This window comes from Muscardinus avellanarius (genome assembly GCF_963383645.1).
Source record: "Muscardinus avellanarius genome assembly, chromosome: 10".
Lineage (NCBI taxonomy): Eukaryota > Metazoa > Chordata > Mammalia > Rodentia > Gliridae > Muscardinus > Muscardinus avellanarius.
The window spans coordinates 19318949-19324948 of NC_137796.1; the positions used below are offsets into that span (position 1 = coordinate 19318949).

The following is a 6000-nucleotide window of genomic DNA, read 5'->3' on the forward strand; positions in this document are numbered from 1 at the left end:
AATTTCAAACCTTTGTATAATGAGGAAAAAATATCAGAGAGGGCATTTATTTATTTATTTATTTATTTATTTATTTATTTTGGAGGATGAGTAAGAAAAGTTAAGGAACAAAATGAGTTGGGAAGGAACTTTAATCGCATGGACACTGAGAGTGCGTGGGAGATGGCCAGGGGGGTTTCAAGGAATTCTGAAAAAGCAGGAGACAATGTCTGGACCTCCCCAGTCCCACTTCTGGGACACACCCCACAGATGGTCATCTTCACAGATGCGGCATGACTAGGTGTGTGGGGCTCATGCTGTCTGCAGAAGCACGAAGAGTAAAAGTAAGCTCCAGGAGACCTGCCTGGCTTTCCTGACTCTGAGGAGCCCACCCAGCTCTCCTGCCTCCCCGGCTGGCCCGGGCTCCCGGGGCCAATGGACATGCCCAGTCACCTCTTCGGTACAGAAATAGATGAGTGTTATCAATAATAGATGCCATTTGATCACTGGGGACAATAGAGAGAGATATTTTCAGTAGTTGGCTATCTCAGGTGGCTTATATTCATGAGCTCTAGGTCTATGGTCTGAGAGCTTGTGTCCCCCCTCCACCAACTCATGTGTTGAAACCTAATCTCCAATGTGACAGTAATAAGAGTTAGGGCCCTTAACACAGGAGAGTCATGAGATAAGAGTCCTGAGAGCCATGATTGGCCACTTCTACTATGTGGGGACACAGTGAGAACTGCCCTCTAGCATCCAGAGAACAAGTCTTCAACAGACACCTAGACTCCAAAACTGCAAATAAATTATGAGCTACCCCTTGTCTTTTTATTTATTTTGCTACTGGAGATTGAACCTAGGAACATTCTACCTCTGAGTGCACCACTGTGCCCAGCTTAAGCTAACTACTTTCTGATATTTCTGACAGCAATCTGAACATACAGAGATACTAGGGTTTCAGGTAATCAGGCTTTCTGTTGGCCGCTGATAAGTATGAGAGTATGTAAAACTTGCTGAAAGGCAGATGTGGGATTTTTTTTTTCAGATGTGGGATTTGACATTCAAGTGTGGGCTACCCAAAGCACATCCCTCAGCTGGAAAGGGTGAGTGGGCACGGGGAAGGTGGGAGAAGGTGAGATAAGAAAGGAAGGGAGGGACCCAGGCCCAGCGGGATTTGGAAGAAGGTGGGTGTCCACCTGGGTGGCTGTATGACTTTGTGAATGAGGATCATCCCTGCTCCTGGGTAGGCATGTGTGGGCCCCTGGGTGAGACCCTACCTGCACAGCCCACTCTCCTTCCCCGACAAGGGGGCTACAGCTCCGTGTGATTCTCCTTGGTCCCGCGTAGCTCCTGGATCTTCTGGGGCAGGGTCTTGGTCCAGAACTGCAGCCTGTGGGCCTTCAGGGCCCGGCCCACGGCAGGATGGATGTCCAGCTGCAGGTACTGCTCATCCTGGTCGAACACGGGCCAGTGGGGCAGGCCCTCGCTGTTGGGGTTCCTGTGCACATGCCCCCAGTGGGGCAGGGCAGGGTCACTCTGAGCCCTGCTGAGCCCAGACCTGAGTCCCCTGCCCTCCAAATTTGGGTCATGCCAGGGGGCTGGGGTTGTGGGGATAAAGGTTGGTTTGCTGGTGTAGGAAAACAATGGTCTCCCCTCATGATCCATGGGGTCAGGGCAACCTGGCCTGTTCTGTCCTCCCTCTCTGGCTCTGAGGGCGGCACAGCACTGTGGCCCACCCTCCAAGGCACTGGAGAAGGAAGCCGTGACCGGCACCCAAGAGGGGCACTGTGTCTGAGAGGTCCTGGTGGGGACACTGCCATCGTGTGACGAGGCCCACAGGAAGCCAAGAGGCCACCGGAGACAAGGAGCATGGCGGGGACCGCGGCTGGAGAGGCTGAGCGGGGCGTCCTCTCACCCAGCTCTGGCAAAGTTGGCCCAGTACTTCATCATCCTCCTGCTCAGCAGCTGCTCCTCCTCAGTGAGCTCAACTGCAGGGAGGAGGGGAGCAAGGTCCAGGCCTGGCCAGCCACCAGCTGCCCAGTCACGCCCACACTCACCACCTGTGCAGGCTGACCCTAGAGCCCAGACCTGGTTCCCTTCCCTCCTTACAGCACAGAGTGCCAGGCCCTCCCCTGCCCAAGCTGCCTTCCTCATCCCAGCCTCTAGCTGAATGGACCTGGACTCACGTCTGGAGTGTCCTTTCTCCTTCTTTCTGACACTGGACATTGGGAAGTCATTTAAGGAACAATTGTGCCCTCTTTTTTTGTACTGGGTATTGAACTAATGGGAATTATACCTCTGAGGTATACTTCTAGAACTTAACTTAAAAATATATATATTGCCGGGCGTGGTGGTGCACGCTTGTAATCCCCACACTTGGGAGGCGGAGACAGGAGGATCGCACAGGTTCGAAGCCAGCCTCAGCTACTTAGTGAGGCTCTCAGCAACTTAGTGAGACCCTGCTTCCAAATAAAATAGAAAATAGGTCTGGAAGTATAGCCTGGAGGTAGAATGCCCCTGGGTTCCACCCCTAGTACCACAAAACAACAACAACAATATATATACATATATATAAATATAAATATATATATAATTTTTTTTAAGCAGGCTTTTGCTAAGTTGCTGAAGCAGTCTCAACACTGCAATCCTTCTTGTCTCAGATTGTGATGTGGTATTAGTGGTGTGCCACCAGGCCCAGCCCAATTATGGGAATTGAACCCAGAGGCATCATACCTCTGAGCCACACCAGCCCTATTTTATTTTTACTTTTGAAATAGGATCTCACTAGGTTGATGAAAGTCTCACTATTTGCTGAGGTTGTTCTCAAACCTGTAATCCTCCTGTATCAGCCTCCCAAGTACTAGGATTATAAGTGTGCTCCACAATGCCCAGCTCCAATTATGCCTTTTAAACAACCTCGTCTGCACCCATGCTGGACACCATGTTTGGGGTTTGGTCGGATGGAGGGTGCACACGGGTTGGGAAGGGGCTGGAGTTCCGACCCTGGCATGACCTTTTGAGTTATAAAATATTGGACACTTGATCATGCCCTCTCTCTGGGCCTCAGTTTCCTCACCCAGACAGTGAAGATAATGCCTCCCTCCTGCTGTCCCAGCTCCAGGGAAACAGGAAGACTCACCGTTATTGCCCCAGACCAAGCATCCAAAGATACAGATGATGTTGTCGGCATGGTCGGCCTTCACATGAGGTGGCTGAAGCTCCTAAATACTTCAGGCTGATGCTGGAACTCGTAGAAGTAGACAGGGGCATGGGATCCTGGGAGTGGACAAGTGGTGATTTCCTGACCCATCACCCATCGCCTGGAGCTCTCCTGCCCCACGCTTAGTGATAAGACACCTAAGACCCCAGCTGGCTGGAATCTAGACAGGGGTGGGAAACCCAGGCTGGATCAGGGGCAGGGGGAAGGCTCTTGGTGAAAACATGACCTTGGAATTCCTCCTGTGAGATCAGAGTCAAGTCACTAAGTGTCACTAACTGGAGGTGGGAGGGTCTGTCTCTTGCACAGTGCATGAGGATTTACTGAGATGAAGGTCATCAGGTGCATAAAACCAGAGGCCTGTGGGACCTGCACATCACACATGTCACCTGGGACCCACAGCTCTGAGCTATCCCTTAGACAGTCAGGATTCAAGTGCAGATGTACTCACGCTGAAATTGTGCTACTCAAAGAGCAGGGATCACAAAGAGCAAGTCCCCCATCATCTGGTGGTACTGGATTTGCAGGGTGTGGGGGTCCTCATTATCCCCCATGTACTCCTCCTTCAACAGGTCCCCCACCTCAGCAGGCAGCATCTAGCCCAGGGAATGAAGGAGAATCAAGTTAGGCAGGCTTCAGTACAAGGAGCCAGTGGCCTTGTTGGGGAGGGGCAGAGAGGGACTTGGGATGGGACAAGGAATGGGGGAACCTATCAAGCTCCCTGTCAAGATCAAGGAGAGTTCTCAGACATTTAATTAACTTCTACCCTTCCTAATTCATCCCATGATGGTTATAACACTGAGAGCCTACACCTGGATCAGCATATCACTGTTTGTGGGTGGACTGACCCCACCCACAAACACACACAGTTCAGTCTTTGCCCCTGGGGGTTGCTGCAGAGAAGGATAGCTAGGGGTGGGCTCTTCCTTGGTCAAGACCCCAGGAACCTCACCATCTGTGCTGAGAGGCTCTGCAGAACAGTCTGAATGGTCTTTCAGTCCACTCCTTGTCCAGGTTTAGTGGCACCCAAGAGCTAGGTGTTGCAGAAGTTGTCTTGAGTTGTTGGTGGGGTAGACCCAGAGCTGAGCCAGCCCCTACTGGTCCCGCTGCCCATGTTACTAGGGGATTGGAATTGGGCCTCACCAAGGGTATGATCCAGCCATACTCATCACTGTTGACACCAATGATGCTGGGGACAGGTTGAAAATCAGCAGAAGCCAGCAGCACCTCGGGGTGGCTGGGTAAGAAGGTCCCATCTACTACACTGGGGAAGACCACGAAGGCCTGAGGGGACATTCAAGCGCAGAGATCAAGGAGAAGTTAATTAACTTCTAGCCCTTCCTAATTCATCCCATGATGGTTATAACACTGAGAGAACCTACACCTGGATCAGCATATCACTGTTTCCATTCCCTTGGAGAGCTGTCAGTGTCTAGTGCACTGGAGACCTAAGGGTAAAGCCGATTCACGGGACACAGGGGATGCAGGTTTCATGTAACTCCATGTTTTATTGAAAGAGCAATCAGACTTTTATAGAGAAAGCTGCTATGGGATCCATAGACAAATTAACCATTTTAGACATTACAAGGTTATCTTAAAGCAACAATGGATGTGTGTGAGTAAAGCCAAAGGACGAGTCTCAAAGCTACTTTTGTTTTACAATTAGAAGCAAAGAACACCTGTGACTGCTCATAACATCTCAAGCTGTTTATCATACCAGTAAGTTTTCTGAGAGATGTCTATGCTGGGAAGGACATTCAGAGAGAGGGCCGGAGCTGCTTCCGACCTTGAAGGCAACTCAGCAAGACTCAGCTCTCTGATTAGAGGAAGTATGCTTGCCTCCCAGCCTGGCATTCCAAGCTGCTTCTCAGGAGCCAGAGTTGCTTCATTAACCCTTCAAGCAGGAGCCTGCATCTCAGTACTCTCACAGAGAGCTATGCATATATGAGGACACCAAGCCTTGGAATGGTCCGGAGCAGAAAGGACTTGCTGCGCCTCCCACTATGACCCCCTTCCTCCACACCTGCGACTATTCAGCCCGACCTTGGTGATAGCCAGCATTTCCTCTTCATTCTTGCCCTGCAGGCAGCCCGCCAGGGCCTCGGAGTCCACCTGCTCACAGCCAGACAGGTTGGCCACCATCTGAAAAGGGACCAAGCAGAGGCTGGATCACCCTCCAGGTGGGGAGAGGGGTTTGTCCAGCACCCCAGTTGGATGCAGGTACTCCCAAGCTCACAGGGCACTGTGTATAGATGGCTACAGGTATGAAATTGTCCCACCTTCTCTGAAATTCTGAAGTATGCATGATACTCCATCCTTGCGGAGAAGCCCTCCGTGGAGTGGTATGAGGAGTTTCTACCATGTAGTACTGTGAAGTGTCCCTCATGTTGACGTAGAATAGAAGAAAGAAAATATTAGGTAGAAAGCAGACAACTTGGGAAGGAAAGCATAAAATATAGTTTTAAAATCTGGAAAGTTCATAATCTCTAACTCCACCCTATAGAATACATTCTGTCTTAGGCAGAAGCCTCAGTGAGCACACCCTTAATCACAATGGCCCCTCTCCCATTCCGAGAGACGCCAGAGGTGCTAAGTAAACAAAGGTTCCATTAGGAGGCATGAGGTCAGATTACTACCCATTGATTGGGGAAGAGAAAGTCCAGACCTCCACCCCAGCCATGTGCCCCAAGCCATCCCACCGTCTAGGTCCCCTATAAAAAAGGGGTTGCAAAGATCCCAGGGGCCTCTCATGTTCTCGAGATGGCTCATGCTCTCCCTTGAACATGTATCCTCACTTTCCTTAA

At 50.7% G+C, this 6000-nt stretch overlaps 1 pseudogene across 1 annotated transcript; it reads right to left on the minus strand.

Moving 5' to 3' along the window:
- Nucleotides 1-1290: 1290 nt before the first annotated feature.
- On the minus strand, nt 1291-5582 carry LOC308268360 (acylcarnitine hydrolase-like; annotated as a pseudogene). The gene is made up of 7 exons: nt 5433-5582; nt 5240-5338; nt 4340-4480; nt 3648-3792; nt 3119-3255; nt 1895-1967; nt 1291-1477 (listed from the first exon to the last, which is right to left on the minus strand). The product of its transcript is annotated as an acylcarnitine hydrolase-like (transcript).
- Nucleotides 5583-6000: the final 418 nt, after the last annotated feature.